This window comes from Leptosomus discolor, chromosome 2, assembly GCF_034619465.1.
Source record: "Leptosomus discolor isolate bLepDis1 chromosome 2, bLepDis1.hap2, whole genome shotgun sequence".
Classification (NCBI taxonomy): Eukaryota; Metazoa; Chordata; class Aves; order Leptosomiformes; family Leptosomidae; genus Leptosomus; species Leptosomus discolor.
This window is the reverse complement of record NC_141392.1, coordinates 7518173-7535000: the sequence shown is the minus strand read 5'-3', so window position 1 is coordinate 7535000 and position 16828 is coordinate 7518173. Positions and strand designations below refer to the sequence as shown.

The 16828-nt window shown below is 40.6% G+C and overlaps 1 protein-coding gene across 4 annotated transcripts in view; it reads left to right on the top strand.

Annotated features, from left to right (window-relative positions):
* Nucleotides 1-16828, top strand: part of PPM1B (protein phosphatase, Mg2+/Mn2+ dependent 1B) — a 65103-nt gene that overhangs the window by 10613 nt on the left and 37662 nt on the right. For all 4 annotated transcript variants that reach the window (XM_086461861.1, XM_086461862.1, XM_086461859.1 and 1 more), the window contains exon 2: nucleotides 16311-16456. The gene's annotated coding sequence lies outside the window, so the exon portion shown is untranslated. The remainder of the gene's footprint in view (nucleotides 1-16310; nucleotides 16457-16828) is intronic.

Below are 16828 nucleotides of genomic sequence, written 5' to 3'. Positions count from 1 at the left end.
TGAGTAGGCAGAGCACACTATTCATTGAGGAGTATTTTTCCTTATTCTCTTACCACAGAGTTCTGTTTCCTGTTCATTCATCCGTTCATCACCTGACTTTTTCATCAGCAGATATGCAACCTTTTATTACCAAGTTCTGCTGTCTGCCACTAGCCTACTGGAATTATTTGCCTTTCAGATGTATCATGACTGATACTGGCATGAGTAAAAACCAAGAAGTTGACCATTGACATCTGTATTGCTGGGTCAGATGGGGAGGAGCTGCTTTATATTAGTCTTCATTCTTTCTCCTTACTTTTGTTGACCTGTGGTTTCTTTGAGCTCATTTTCTCCTGTTGTGTCCCTTCTTGAGAAGGGTTGGGGGGAACGGGAGAAGATTTAGCCTATAGTGCTTTTTCCTGAACTGTGTGGAAGTGTTCCCCGCACCCTGAAACTGTGTTTAAAACAAAAAAGTCCTCCAGATAGAGGAAAACTTAGTGCATGGCATGATCTATTCTTATGATGGATTTAAGGTGTCATGGAACTGGTAGACTCACGTCACTGTCACTTAGCAAGCAAAGAGTCCTAGAAAGTCTTTGGGTGACTTGGACTAAACTACCATGTTCAGAGAAGGAAAGGGAAATTAGAGTGGGCTGACGTGACCCAGAATAATTTTTCCATGCAGAGAGGGAAAAGCAATGAAGCTTGTTTGGCTCCACCTCCAAAGGGTAGTGCCTCCAAAACCCTAGAGACAGGACAAAGGTAAACCCAGCACAGTTAAAGCAGTAGGTAGCATGTGACTCAGTTGAAGCTGGGTTTTTAATTCTGAGTTTCTTCTATGTTGGTTTCTAGTCATTAAATCTCATGCTACCTCAGTGAGGGTGCTGGGCACTAGATACATCTGCTGCCTTTGTCAGCTAGGCACTGTTATTTCTTTGCAGCTGTTGAAAAACAGTGCATGTAACATTTTGCAAGCTGGCTCAATTAATGTACACAATATAGCTGTGGTTTTGTCTCTTTGTTCTGGGGAGTTCATTCCCCCTACCCGAACAACTTTCTGCTGCATGCTGCCCAGTTGGTAAGCATCTGGTATTCCTCTTTTTAGTTAAACGTCCTTAGAATAGTTTGTTTTTTCACCACTTTTCGATGCTGATGCAGTACAGAAAAGAGAGTTCTTGTTAAGCCTTTGCTTGCACTCAGGCGTTTGCTTCTGGGATCCACTCCTAATCCTGTTTCATTAAGGAAGAGGTTCTTGTGTAGTTACCTAAGTATGTTACTGCTGCTGTATTCCTGCAGACTTCTGTTTCTGACCATGTGCTCCTTTTTCTCCTCATGCTGATACTTGATTCTGTCTCATCTTGTGAGAGAGTTATGTGATGTTGGGTATCTGTTGCTGGGGTTAATTTTCTTTTGGTTTAGCTTTTTGAATCAGCTTGCTACATGAGGAGAGGAGAGCAACTACTGGTGCAAAAGTTGGAGTAGAAAATGCACATGGCAGGAGGTGGGCCTACAGCAGTTATCAGTTTAGCTTAGCTTCTTGTAAGTCTGAACCCTGAGATATTTCAAAGGAGGTTCTTTTAAGGTGTAGTTATTAACATTGGTTCTTAACACTAATGGTTTGGATACTGGATGACCTATCTTGTGAGTGGAAGTCCTAAATTTACTTGGAATGTTACTGCTGATGATAAGACTGTACTGGAAGTCGCATAACTGTGACAGAGTTGACAGTGTTACCAGCCATCTTGCAATCCTGAACTAAAAGAACATGCAGTTAAATGTTGACAGTAAAACCTCTATTATAATGAAATTAAAAATGTGTGTCTCCTCTTCTGGATTTTCCCCAAATGCATAGCCTGCTACAGGTGTTGATATGACTCCCTTCGCAGCAGTCATTCTGGTTTAATTAAATAGCAGCACTTGCTGACAAGAATGTCTTTATTCTGTAGGCACGGGAGAATGCAAGAGAAACCAAAACTTTACATAGCAAGTTCTTGAGCAAGTCAAGCTGTTTTTCTGTGCTTTTTGTCACGTTTGCAAATTTCCTTAGGGGATAAGAGGACTGCCTCTGCTCATCTGCTGTGGTGTTGGCGTTGTTCACTACTTAACGTAGAGCTAGAGTATCTTATCTACTCACTGCTTCAAGCATAAGTTTTGGGGAACTGCAAAGGAACTGAAGTATTTGGAGTGAAACATGAGGAATCTCATCACTGGCAGAGAATAGAGTTTGCAGTTGTTTGTCAAGCACTGACTGGTTTTGTGTCCAGGAGTTCCTGAATTTATTCAAGTTCAGAAGTCTCAGTGAAGTGGATTTTCTTTCCATACAGTCTGGGAGAAATTCAAACCATCTGAAAAGATGTAAGCAATCTGAATTTCAGAAAATCTTTTTAATGTGCCTAATGAAACATATTTAAGTTTTCTTGGCCATTTGCTGTTCTTTTCCTTTCTCAGCCACCAGTTTCTATAATAAATTTTAGGTGGAGTTATGAGCACCAAGTTTTTCCTTTTATAACCTCTGTTATTAGTGTCTTGTTGCCAGATACCTTGAAAATTATCCAGAAACTCAGTTGCTGGATGGCTGCATTCACTTGTTGAGACCTGCTTATTTTTATGCAGAGTTCTTATATTTAGACTTTGAAACATTTGAATGCTGTGAATTGTTGAAGCCTGGAGATGATTCCTGTTTGCTGTTTCAGACATCCTTGCTATGTTATATTACAAAGAGAACTTTCCATTTCGTTTGATAAAAGCATTAAATACTGCTTTATTTGGATACCACTATCAATAAGTAGTTTATATCAACCCGTAGCAAAACATTTCTGGGCCCTTGAAAATGAAGGTGACTGGAATTAGTCAGCATGGCCTTACCAAGAGTCAGTCGTGCTTCACCAGCCTGGCTGCCTGCTGTCAAATGTCTGGGTCTCAGCTGAGGGGAGAGCAGTAGATGGTGGTGGTTTTTTTTTTTTACTTGGACTTTAGCAAGGCTTTTTACAGTGTCCCACTGGATACTCCTGAATGAGAGGATGACTAGACAAGTGAAAACTGGTTGAAGAGTCATCTCAAAGTGTTGCTGATGGTTCATATTCTGCCTGGACAGCAGTTACAACTGGAGCTCCTCAAGGGTCTGCTGTGATGGACTTTTTTCTTAAAAAAAATGTCTTTATGAATGACCTGGAGGAGGAGATGGAATGCAGCTTCCTCAGGTTTGTGGTGGACACAGAACTGGGTGGCTCAAAGGCAGGGTGGCCATCCTGAAGTACCCAGAAAGGCTGGAGGAGTGGGCCTGTCAAACCCTGCGAAGTTCGACAAGGGCACGTGCCAAGGCCTGCTTCCAAGATCGGTAACCCTCCTGCGGTGCTAGAGTGCCACTAGCTCCCCTGGGAAGGACCTGGGTCTGGTGAACAGTAGGCTACACACAAGTCAGCAGTTCACCCTGGTAGTGACGAAAACGGCATTTGTTCCAGATGTTCCCAGACTGCCTATGTAATATTGTGTCCAGTTTTGCTCCTGTTCTCCCTACCGCCAACAAGAACAGCATTGATGAACTTAGGGCAAGTCCACCGGGATGGTGGGGGAGCTGGAGTCACATGACCTGTGAGGGGATGCTGAGAGCCTTTCGTGACCTTGTTTACCCTGGAGAAGAGATGCTTAGGAGGGACCTAATAGCAACCATTTGTTATATACAAGGATGGGTACCAGGGAGATGGAGCCATTCTCTTCACTGAGGTGCACAATAGGAAACCAAGAGACAGTGGCCATAATTTGAAATGGGAGGACATAGGACATATGTTGAAAAACTTTTACTGTAAGGGTGGTTGTTAAGAGATTATAGGAGGTAACCTGTAAGCCTCTGTGGAGATTTTCAGGACCTGAGTGGATTAAGCAACTGGGACTGAGTTCAACATTGACTGCACTTTAGAAGGAAATTAGACTGGATGACCTCCTAGGTCTCCTCCACTGTGAGTCATTCTGTGAAGAGTCACCCACGGCAGGGACCTAAGCAAGCAAACTCATCATTACATTTTGTTTTATTTGGGAACTTGATTCCTTGTGTGAGTGGCATTTATTTTTAGTGCTCCTAAATAAAATAGATTGAACGTAGTCAGTTAGTCTTGTTGACTATTTTGGCTATTAAGCATTAGTTACTTGAAATCTACCTATTGAGTAAGCATGGAATAAGCAATGAATGTTCATTCAATAAGCTCATTTCATCTAAGAAAGGAAGGAAAAATATTCTTTCTTGGTGTTGAAAAAGAAGTTTTAGAACTTCATAGTGATCAGTATGTCTTGTCTCTCACTTGCCTTCACCCGTTACTCTGAACCTTGTTGTAAAACAAAGCACTTTGTAGAGCACTTGTTGTTTGAAGTTACTTGGAGGAGGAGAAAGTTACTGGAAGGGGAAACTAAATCTCGGTTTCTCTGAGATTGGTTCACTTCATAGGCCCAGACCTATGAAAAGAAGCTGTTGTCCTAGATGCTATGTGTAGACGTCTCCAAAACGGAGAAGGCTTTAGTCAGATTCATGCTGCAGAAATTACATACTGTGGTACCTAGACACGGTGGGTTTAACTGTGATAGCCTTTCGCATGTGTCTGTGAGAAAAGCAACCTTGTTTCTTTCTCGTAACCCAGGTAACTTTGGTGAATAGTCAGGTGTGTTTCTGCTTTTGCTTTTGAAGAAATGTGTAGTGGCTAGTAACAGGCTTCTTTGTCATGGTTTCTGTGCTTCAGAATAAGTTTGAATCTCAACTTTTAGTCTTTCCTTTTGAGTCCAGGATCTGGATATGGTTTTGTAAATGATTGTGTTTAGTATGTGTTGTGGTTTAACCCCAGCTGGCAACTACGCACCACACAGCTGCTTGCTCACACACCCCCCCCCCCAGTGGGATGGGGGAGAGAATGAGAAGGGTAAAAGTGAGAAAACTCGTGGGTTGAGATAAAGACAGCTTAATAAGTGAAGCAAAAGCTGTGTACACAAGCAAAGCAGAACAAGGAATTCATTCACCACTTCCCATCGGCAGTCAGGTGTAAGGCCATCCCCAGGAAAGCAGGGCTCTGTCATGTGTAACAGTGACTTGGAATGACAAAATGCCATGATTCTGAATGTGTGTGTCCCCCTTCCTCCTCCTTCCCCCAGCTTTATGTGCTGAGGATGATGTCATATGGTACGGAATAGCCCTTTGGTCAGTTGGGGTCAGCTGTCCCAGCTGTGGCCTCTCCCAACTTCTTGTGCATCCCCAGCCTCTTCACTGGTGGGGTGGTGTGAGGAGCAGAAAAGTCCTTGACACTGTATAAGCACTGCTCAGCAATAACTAACACATCCCTGTATTATCAACACTGTTTCAAGCACAAATCCAAAACATAGCCCCATACTAGCTATTATAAAGAAGATTAACTATCCTAGCCCAAACCAGCACAGTATGCCAGACTTTTCCATCCTCTCTACGCTTTAAACATGCATGCATATGCATGGGTGTATGCAGGCGTGCTCTCTGTCATGCAGTTGTGCATATTTCCTGGTTTGGAATTGGATTTGCTTACGTGATGTCTGTGAAGGTGGTACATATTGACAGTGGGAGTTCTTTTGGCAAGTAGTGGCCATTGAATGGTGTAGCTTAGATCACTTTGTTCTTTCATCTCTAACAAGTGAAAGGCATTAACATGATCTTTTGCTGCATTACCTTAGACAGGTAGGAACTTCTTGACTAACATGGTTACTTCTACTGGTTCATGTATTTTGTTAGTTCTAGTCTAGAAGTGCTATTAAGCAGTGCTTGAGCTATAGATTTTATTGACTATTGTGTTGAGCTAGGAGAGAAACTGGTCAGTTTTTTTCCGTCTTACTACTTTCAAACTCACAGGCTCTTCTGCTTTATTCACCCCTAATATACACGGAAGAGTCTCTAAAGTGAATCTTTATCAGAAGGACAAAGATCTGGAAGAAATTTGACTTTAATGCTACGTTCAAGGTAAGACTTTCAAAATTGTCCATGGTCAGATGACAAAAAGCATGAATACTGAGGCTTGCAAAATGGTACTGAGTTCTTGGCTTCTTGCATATTATACTATTCCTGCAGAATATTATGAATATTTGTTAAGTATTAAATACTTCTGCATAATTCTGTGGAAATACACTTATGATCAGAAGCATGTAAGCTATAGGTGGCTGTGTTTCTTAACTAAAATAGTTGAGTAGATTGTTACTTATAACTAATGATTACTACGCAAAGCTGTCTTTTGAGCAGCATAGGTGTTCCTGCTTCTGAAACTGATACACTAAGTTGCATGTTATAAAATGGAATGTCTTACTAAATTGTCAGTGTCTTAGTAACTCTTTTTGGTTTACTTTAAGGTCTTGTGCTGAGCTTGTAATTTTTCTGTGAATACAGTATTACAGCTCTTGAGTGACATTTCCAGTCAATTTCAAAATATCAGGGAATAATTGGGAGTCAGAGGGCAGGTTTGCTTCATTTTCGAAGGAATGGTAGATGCCTTCCTTTCAATAAAGCCATAGCTTCAAGCATGTACACAGTTGTCATCTGTCTGCAAGTTAAGAGTGCTGATCAAGTGGTAGGAGCCATTAACATCATTCAGCAGAGCGATACTGTTGCCTTCGGCTTCCATGCATGATTTAACAAAGTGTTTGATAATGTTTGTTGTACTGTTCCCACACCACTCCCAGGGAAGAGCGGAGCAGGACTTAACAAGGTCTAGGGAGGTAAAACCTGGAGCAGACAAAGTAGAATTGCCTCTGATGGGACCAGTCTTGGGGAGAATGTCAATGGACTGTCCTGTTGACTGGGCTGGCATCATGTTAATGGCACTGGAAGGAAGGCACTGAAAAAGTGGTTGAGGAGAATGGAGAGGCACCTAGCTATCCCTTGCAGAGATGGTAGTTTGTGTGAGAAGGGGAATACGAGGCCGTGGTTTCCAGCCATGGAACAGATGGTGAAGACATTCACGTGGAGTCACTCAGAAGGACGTAGGAGATGTTTTGGGGACTGGAAAGTACAAGTAGCACTTAATGTAGGCAGGTGGTTGCCTAATGCTAGCTCTTCAGTTTTGGGGGGGTGGAAACATACTGAAATTGGCACTCGTTGTGCTGAAATCAGCACCTGTTTGAAGGCTCAGATCAGCAGTCTTCTATTCATGTACCTGTTTCTAATTTGTTGTGACTAGGTGGTTCTGTTTTTTATATAGTAGGTTTACTGAATTATCTGTGTAATCCCCAAGCTGAATGTGTTTTTCTTTTTAAACTGCTAAATTCATCAGTTTCTTTCAGTTGTTCTGCAAAAGCCTGAAATTAAGAGTATTCCTTTGTGTGCCTTGATTTTATTTTTTTCTATGGATACCTGGTTTAATACAGACAGTCTGTGAAACTTGGTGTAGAATACATGCAGGTTAAGCTTTACATGTAGTAAAGTGGTAAGACTGGGAGGAGAGCTTTGGAACATAGAAATCGTTACAGAATATCTTGACATGTTGCCTCTATAAATGGGATGACAGGGTAGGGTGTCTGCCCCCTTGCTACAATTAATGTGGGTTTTTTGTGTGTCTTTGTGCTAAGATGTTCCCATCACCATTCAGTACGGCAAGGGCATGTCTTGCAGCCAGCAGTGTATGGGAGCAGTAACCTTTGGAGCTGGAGATGGTGTCTTAATATGTGTTATCCAGATTTGCCTGCAGCTGATGTCTGACCTGATGAGTAGCATAAAATGAATGTTGAATTATTAACATGCTTGATTCCCGGAATCCTTCTTGCTGTCAAGTCTGTGTAGACCTATCATTACTGCATTGACTGTCTGTAATGCCCTTAAGCACCCTCTCTCATGCTGATTTCTCAAAAACTGGCACGGTCTTCTTGCATGTTAGTTTTAACATTCTTATTGATAAAATTGCCCTTTGAATTTTTACAGGTATAGTTTGACATGTATTGTGATACTTGCGCGGTAGCAAAGTTAAAACAGTTTTTGTTCAATAGATCTATCTGAAACTTCAGCATTGAAATATGTATTGCAAATCAAGAGAGTTTAAACTGTGTTGATTAAAAGCAAGTCAAAGTGATTTATTGTGAAACTGAAGTAGCAGTACTAATTGGACAAAACTTTGAGTATTTAATCTTGCAAGTTGCCAAAGGGCTGCTTCTTGCCAAATACTCCTCTGTTTAGATGACAAGTGAAGCAGTTCAGATAGCTTCAATGCAGACACCTGAAAAAGATTCCATGTGTCCAGGCAACGATACTGGAGACTGCTGCCAGAAAAAAAAGGTAACAGAAATTTGCTTCACTCTGCATTCCTAGAGATAGTAATTTTTTTTTAAATTAGACTTCGACTTTTTCTTAGAGTTTCTCTAGGCTGGTGGAAAATTAGAGCATGCTATGAAAGTGCAGGGGGCAGTACTGTGTTCTCTGAAGTAGTCTGACAAACCATCTGTGATCTGAAACATACCTTTCTATACCATACTGTGGATTGAATAATATGTATTGTGATTACAGGTATATTGATCCTGTTACAGTGTGGGAGTATATGATTATGTATCACGTAGGATCAGCTGCTTCTCTGGAGCGTTTGTTTCTAGCTGCCTTACAAATGCTTTGAGATACACCTTGTTTGAAATGAAGGAAGTCAGTGCTGGGTTCATTCAGGAAGGTGATAAATCTGTGTTAACAGTAAGGGAGCAACTTTCTAAGCAAATAGACCCTATTAAGAAGTTGAAGATGTCTTTATATTTTTAAGTACTGATTCTCTTCATACTAATACAGTACTGTTACTGAAGCAACTTTGCTAGTAGTAGAAAAAATTTCTTAACATGGAGGAGACTTAAAAATGTTCTGAAACGGTAATTGAGATACAAAAATAACTATGTATTTCAACAATTCCTATTTGGAGCCTTCAGTTCCTGTACTATTTGAATTCGTTCTTTTGGAAGATGGGGGGGGGGGGGGGGGGGGCGGGGCTGTTAGTTGACATAACAGATGCTTGAATTATCTCTTTCCAAGTTGTGTGCTTTGCAGTAAATGTTAAAATGCCTATAGCATAGCAAGCGTTAATATCTGGCAGCTCGTAGTACAGGCATTCTTATATTTCTGATTTGAATGTGCTGGTGATTTTACTATGGTGTCGAATGACTTTTTTTTTTGCATTTGATTTAGCTCCTTTTGTGTACAAACCTAGCAAGTGGTAATACGGCTAAAAAAAAAGCCACGAATAAATCCAAGTGGTTAAATAGTGCGGCAGAGAATTTATGCCTCCTGTAACTGTACAGGACCATCAGCGGTGTCCGAGTTTTTTTTAATCTGCTGTGATGGCTCAGTTTTAGTTCATTTGTAGACTTACACTTAGAAGGTGACAGAAGAACAAGAACCTTCTTGGAGAGAGGAGAAGTCCCTCCTCTAATCATCAGTATCATATATAAAGAAATAAAAAAACGGTCTTGCTATCCCTTACAAATTTGATACCATTTGATTTCTATCATTGTCAAACATATCAACAACAATGGAATTCTTGCTGGTTTTTTTCTGTGCTTGGTCTTAACTGAAACGCTGTAATTTTGATCTTTTTGCTTGTTTTTCACTCCACTTTGTGGAGTTTAAAGTCCTTCTAAATTTTTGATATACTCGTGGTCCCGCTTAGGGTTGCATGTATTATACATGTAAGACAGGGAAAAATGTGATTAGTTGACATGCATATGTTGTCATGGCTTAATTCCCCTGATAGATAAAATGGGATGCTATTGTGCCTTTGTGAATCCTTTGTGGGATATTTGCTCTAAATACTGGATCTGTACAGAAAGACATGTTGTGGAAACCAGGTTTAAGCTTTTTGTTGTGAGGAGCAGCAGAAATATAAGATGTGGTATTGAAGATAAAAAAGCTCCTTATTGGCTTCAATGGTAGTAGCAAGACTTGATTCAAAAGCTGATTGCATTGCTAGCCACTGAATGGTAGGGTAAGATTCTCCACCCAGAATTAACTTCTGGGGATTCTAGCTCTTATCTGGGTTAAAAATTGCTGCACAGTGTTCAGAGAATCATGGAATCACAGAATGGTTTGGGTTGGAATGGACCTCAAAGATCACCTCGTTCCAACCCCCCTGCCATGGCAGAGACACCTCCCACCAGACCAGGTTGCTCAAGGCTCCATCCAGCCTGGCCTTGAACACTTCCAGGGATGGAGCATCCACAGCTTCCTTAGGCAACCTGTGCCAGTGTCTCACCACCCTCAGGGTGACGAACTTCTTCCTTGTATCTAATCTAAACCTGCCCTCTCCCAGCTTCCAACCATTCGCCCTCATCCTATCACTGCAGGCCCTTGTGAAAAGTCCCTCCCCAGCCTTCTTGTAGGCCCCCTGCAGGTACTGGAAGGCTGCTATAAGGTCTCCCCAGAGCCTTCTCTTCTCCAGGCTGAAGTTAAGATAGCCTTCTGCAGAGAATCAGTGCTGCTTGCCCTTTGTGAGTAGTTTCTGAGAGGCTCACAATTGTATTAACCCTTTGAAAACTCTCAGACTTCCTGACTATATCCTCCAGCTACAGCATCTTAAAATTTTGGAGTTCAGTCACCTTTGCTGTTTTAGGAATGGAAGTAGACAATTATGTCAGATTTCTTACCTCTGTATCCTACAATGTTTTGAAGTCTATAACAACAGAGTTTCTTTATTATCCAGAAGCACATACTTGCTACAGAAATAACTGATCTGAAGTCTGTTGCTTTCTCTGATTTTCCTATCAGCTGGTTCTGTAAAAGTTCTTTATGGTCCTACACTTCAGATATTTTCTTGAAAGGTGTAGCTAGAAAGCCTTTTCTACTGCATAATCAACAGAGAAAGTTTTTATTTGCAAGATGACTTCTGAATTTGAATAATACCAGAGTCTGCTAACACCTTATACTTCTCCTGGGGAAAGGAATGACAAACTCTGGATGCTTTTTAATACCACTGTAGTAGGTAAAGTGAGTGAGACAGTTCACTTCTGTGTGAAGTGAGGTGTGGCTCAGGGACATGCTGGTTTTGCCCAGAGGACTTCTGAATGTTATCAGAGGACAGGTGTGGTGAATTCTTTCTCAGAACATTTAACTGGTGCTCAAGCTGTGATTTCTGCTTGTTTCAAGCAGGTGGATATTTACAAAATGTGAGTAAATCCACCTGGAGTGCCTGTATTTTTTAAACATTGATTTGAAGGCCAGATGTTCTCAAAGGCAACAAATGGACAGATGGTTTCCAACTGGCTCATTAGGTATTGCTACCTGGGTATTTTAGCTAGTAAGATGGTAATAAATTTACCTCATGGAGAAACATCATAGGAATGTGCTCAAAAGATAGGCGCTTAAGATCGTGTTTACTACTACTGCTGTTGCCCGTGCATATCACTCTGGTGTATCTGAGCTGGAATTTGGGATCCCCATCAGGAAGAGGGATGTTGGCAGACTCTACCTTTTGGGTTAAGAAAAAAGCAGCACAAACCTGTGCAGAATATGAACGCATCTTCCTCAGTCTGCAACTCGTGGATTGCCGTGGAAGGCATAATGCATATCTAGAACTTTACTTACACTGCAAGGTGAGTTACGATAAGAGCTAGTTAGAGGCTTTTGCAAGCTCTTCCCTAGGAAGTCCCAGCAGCCCCAGTGAGCATGTTTGTTCAAAGTAGGAGTCCTCTGCTTACAATCCTTCGTTGTAGTTTTAATTGAGGGGTTTTTTGGCAAAAGAACACTAACATATAAATGCAATACATTTTAATTCTTGAAAGTACTCTCTTCTCCTTAGTTCAGCTAATGATTGGATAACTGAAACTGAAAGTGGTTTGTATTTGGATGTCTTTACTGGAGCATGGTAGATGGCCTTTCTCTTCAGCATTCCTGAAACTGAATCTTTGAAAAGCTGTCTGGTATAACTGATTGAGGGATGGCTCCATGTTTCTGTGCTTGAGTTATGGCTAAGCATAACTCTGATCCATTGCAGGAGAACGGAGGAGTAAGTGCTGGCCAGCGATCTGCCGGTGGGCAAATGTAGATTGCATGTGTGCCTTCTGAATTCTAGTAAGGCTGGCTTTTGGTATCCCTTCATCTTCTGCTTGTATAATTCAACAGAGTTTGAGTCACTCATCAGCTAGTTGAGCAGTCTCTGCTTCAGGCATTCACTTGTACCAATGTAACTATCTGTGTCTGCTCAGCCACATAGCGTGGAAACAGGAATGAGCTGCCCAGAGCAAATATTGCTTAAGCTACCACTGCTGCCAAGACTTCTGCATGGCCATAATGCAAATTTACTGATCTAAAGCTTACCTAAAAGAGAATTACAGAGAATTTAGGAATTAGAGATGCCTTACGAATATAAAGATAGGTCTGCAGAAAAAAGTTCAGAGTAGCTTTTGTAAGGTGTATCAAAAGGCAGCTTTCAGGTGCTGTAGCTTAAGTTCACTATTTGCGAGGTGATATTTAAAAGTATGGACCTAGTTAGAATGCTAAGCCCATAGTATTATGAAGCTTTTGGACAGGCATAAAATACTAGTCTGATAGTGTGTTCCTATTGGAAATTCAGCCTTGAGTAGTTCAAGTGACTAACTGGCAGTAAAAGTTTGAACTGCACACTTCAAACTGCTGAACTAAATTTTCACCAAAACCCAAAGTAAAAAGAAGCCCTGGCTGTTACTTTTAAAATGCAGTGGAAAGGTACCGTTGCACTTTTTACAAAACCGTAATATTAGATCAATGGTTTCAGAAAGGATAAAGCACTTTGAAACTAAAAACACTGTGAAGTAATCTAACTTCTGTTCATTCTTCTGCCTTTAACTGTTGTAATGATGAACATTGTAATGCAGCTTCCATGCTTGAGGAGGGGGAAAAAACAGCAAAAAAAAAAACACCACACCCACAAAAACACAAATCAAGGCTTTGCCCAGTCTTGGTTGGTTCACCATGTTTTTGTACAGAACCAAGAACCACTTGGCAAATGCAGAGGGAATTCATTATGCTTTTATTACACAGGATGCACAACTTTCTCTTTAGGGTGAAAGTTGTACGTTGTCTCAAGTAATTACACAGAAATTAACTCCTGTTTTAGTTTGAGCTTTGTCGTATTTGTAGACTAAGGAAGAACCTCTACGTGAACTTGCAGCACAGCTAGTGCACTCCCTTGGTATGTGCTCTTTTGTTCCCGGAAAACTCTGGTAACCTAATGAATGCCTCTTTTGGGAGAGGGGTGCTGGTGCTGCCTTACGTTTACAGTGTGTGGGGAGCATGCAGCTGGGAGGTTGCTGTATGCGAGCTAACGTGTGGTAAGCTTACACGAGCGTTCTTTTCCTTCTGCCTCCCAGTACCTTTTACTTCTGCAAAATTTTTACGATCTTCTACACAAACCAGTTTACAGTTCTGGGGGATGATGTTGGCAGTGGTGGCGTTGTGATGTCATAAGGTCAATTATGACACATTAGATTATAGCTATTTCTGTTGATGTTCAGGGAGTGGGTTGGTTGGTTTGTTTACTTGTTTTAAAGCAGCAATGATTTGGTTATCCAGAAAAGGTCAGAGTCATAGCTGGTTGTGGAGCAGAATAAAACCAGTGGTTTTTGTGTTTCTCTGACCAGTCTGGAAACTTGCAAAGGACTGGATGTTGTAGTGTGGTTTGTTTGGTTTAAACAGTAGGATTCAGCTTGAGGATGGTTAGTGCTTTGTTACCAGGGTTCTTAAGGTTGTATTTAATCATCAGGAAGACCAGCCTTTGATGCCTACCCTTCTGTAAAATAATGTGATAGGGTTCTTCAGATTTCACTAGATTGCATAATTTTTTTTGTGTGTGTGCTTACTTTTGAATATTTGGTTTGGTTCTTTAGCAGTGACAATTTTAATGGCTTTGGCTGCATAGTCTTAACCTTCTGAAGAAAATACTGTAAACACAGTAAAATTCAAATTCTTCATTAGCCAAGGAATATTTGAGTTGCTCAATCAAAAAGTATTCTACTGTAGGGTACTGGTGTCTTGGTAGCAAAAATTAAAAAGTTTACTGAACTAACTAGTCTTACTCAAATACTAAGTGTTTACATACTGCAAAGATCTAAGGAGCCCAAATAAAATGCTTAATACATCTTGTAATTTTGTTAGGCCTTTAATAGGAAGCATTCAGCTTTATTCTTGTGATGTAATTTATGATGAGCAATCTGGGCAACACTGTTTCATTTGTGCATGTGAGCATTTTCTGTACACAAATTATTGGGGGCTTGTTACGCCAAAGCTGTATCGTGAATCTAAGTGTCTTTTTGTAAGGGGGAAAAAATTGTGCAGCTTATTTGAAGAAGTCACTACTGTGCAAAAAGAAGTAGGAGTAGTGTCCCCTCTTGTGCAAATCAGTGGTGGAGTCTGTATCTTAAGAAGTTTTTGTGTTTTGGGACACTGAGTACAGTCTTTCTCACTTCTGAGAATTAGTGTAGATGCAATTTGTGCAGCTAAGAGCATATTCTGGGATAAGATGCTCTTAGCCCAAAATATCTTTGAGTCTGCCTTACTGTAAGCAACCTGGCTCCAGGCTAAAAGTCACCCTTGTCTAATGAATGCTCTCACATCCTCTGTAGGGTAGAATAATTTGGGAGGGGTCAAGCCACCTGCTTCTGGGAATGCTTGTCTTCAGTCTGCTTTTGTGAGTCAGCTGCTTCTAAAGGCTACTGGAGTAGCACCAGTGGAAGTGAGGCTCTTGAACACTTCATCGTGCAAGCACCGTGTGCCCTCCTAGTTAAGGGGATCTTCTGAAGGTGGGAGACAGTGCTGGAAGGGAGTTGTGTTCTGGTCACGCATTCTGCATTTCTGCCCTAGTCACTGGCGCGTTTAAGAGGAGGGAGTTAGGCTATTTTGTGTGACTTTGTGAACCTGTGCTGCTTGTGGGTTTTTTGGCTGAAGTTCTTGGATGTGGAAACAACTCTTTTTTTTTTTTTTTTTTTTTTTCTGAAACCTTTTTTTGGGAGGGCTTTTGCCATGTAGTCTGATACAGCGATTTAGGATACTTGCATCTAGTTCTTTCAAAATACTTTTTTGGAGTTCATTAATGATTTAGTGAATGCTGCTTAAGGTGTAGTTTCACAATACTCTGAGCAAATCTGAATTGGCAGCAGCTGCTCTTTCTGTGTTTCTGGCATTGGCACTTGTCTGATCTTGCATTTCCTAAGCTGGGTCGGAGACCTCAAGTGGCAGAAAGTAATTGACTTTTTCTGGCTTCAGTTTGATTCCTTGAACCATCTGTCCCGTTGTGGTGCCCAGCAAGAGAGAATCTTGGGGAAAATACAGGGCTTGCAGCAGACTAATGTTACAGGCGTAAAACTTACTGAACCCCTACGATTCTTCAAATGGTAGCAAAGTATTCCTTTTTTTTGAGCAATTTCTTGCTTTTGATGCTTTTTGGTAGTTGAAAAGCATTATTTAGTGTTTGGAAGAGGCAAGCCATAATGAAATGGCATAGCTGTCTTTTTCAATCAGTGGATTTAAAGTCAGTCTCTGCAGTATGTCCCCTTTATCACTTGTTCAGCTCATCAGTGTGCTGTAATGAGTTTAAAGTCATCAGTGTTACAATAAAGCTTGTATTTCTGTCATGCCCTAGACCAAGCTGGCTGTTATCCAGAATTTTCTGTAGTGCTTCCTTCTACCAGTGTACTGTCATGGTAACTTTTGTAAGATGCGGTGATTTATAAGATTAAGTATGTAGTCCCTGATCCATGAAGGAATTTGGGCATTTGCATCCTGTTCAAAACAATGGGTAGGTGCCTAGATGCTTTTGTAGATACACACGTCTGAATTGTTAGTTATCTGCTACTTTTACCTTTTAAGCTGAATTTATGGTTAATTTTCTAGAAACTGCTTTTAAAGAAACACAATGATTCTTATTTCAGAGGGGCTGAAATACTTTGTGACTGAGGCTTATTGCTTTTGTTTTAAACTCTTGTGCATTTTTACATCTAAACAAGCAGAATAAAGAACTTGCAAATTATACATGCTGCACTTGGTGGGTTTCAGTGTTGTGAAATGCTCGAGGAGCGTACTCTCTCATTTGAGCAAGAGAATAAAATTAAGCAAATAGCACTGTATGCTAGCAGGCATGCAAAAGCTATTCCTTCTGTTACTGAATTTAGGGACTTGAATGCCAGGTAATAGGCTAGATGACTGGGGGGAAAAATAAATCTGATTCTTTGTTAGCATGAATCTTTAATATGGTGTTTACTGACAGGTGTTTTGACATCCAAGCATTGCTTTAGTTCAAGCACTTGTATTTAGGAAGAAGTTGTATTAATGAAAAAAATCATATACAAATCTGTTGTAAACCATCTGGAGTAGCTAACTACTTTCTTTTTTTGTTTCTTTCTAGGAAATACCAAAAGTAAAGCAGATGTTGTGTGCTGTACTGTTATCTCAAGGTCTTGCAAGTCATTCTGTTATGTGCTTCTTGGCAGCAGGAATGTAAACTAATTCTGTCAGCACTGAAGTAGAACCTTGACAAGGTTGCAATTACAGGTAAGAAAAATTCTGCTGCTTGGGAATTTGTGGGAAGGTATAATGGCTTTTACTTTGTGTTTTAGTTTGCAATTTGTAATTGACCAAGAATTTAACATAAACTTCAGAACAGATTAGATAAAAGGATTGTGTTGGGTTTTTTCTTCTTTAAATGCATTTGAATTTTGCTTAATCTTATTTTCAGTAGGGAGGAAATATAACAACGCATAGCTTCTCTGTGCTACAGTACAAGGCACTGTTAATAAGTGGAAAACAAAAGTGATTTTTCAACACCTAAATATGTGCTGAGCCAGATTTTGAGGAAGGCATTTTCTCACACAAAAGACTGTACAGTGTCAGTCAGTAAAAGTCAGGAAGTGTTTTGCCACTGTG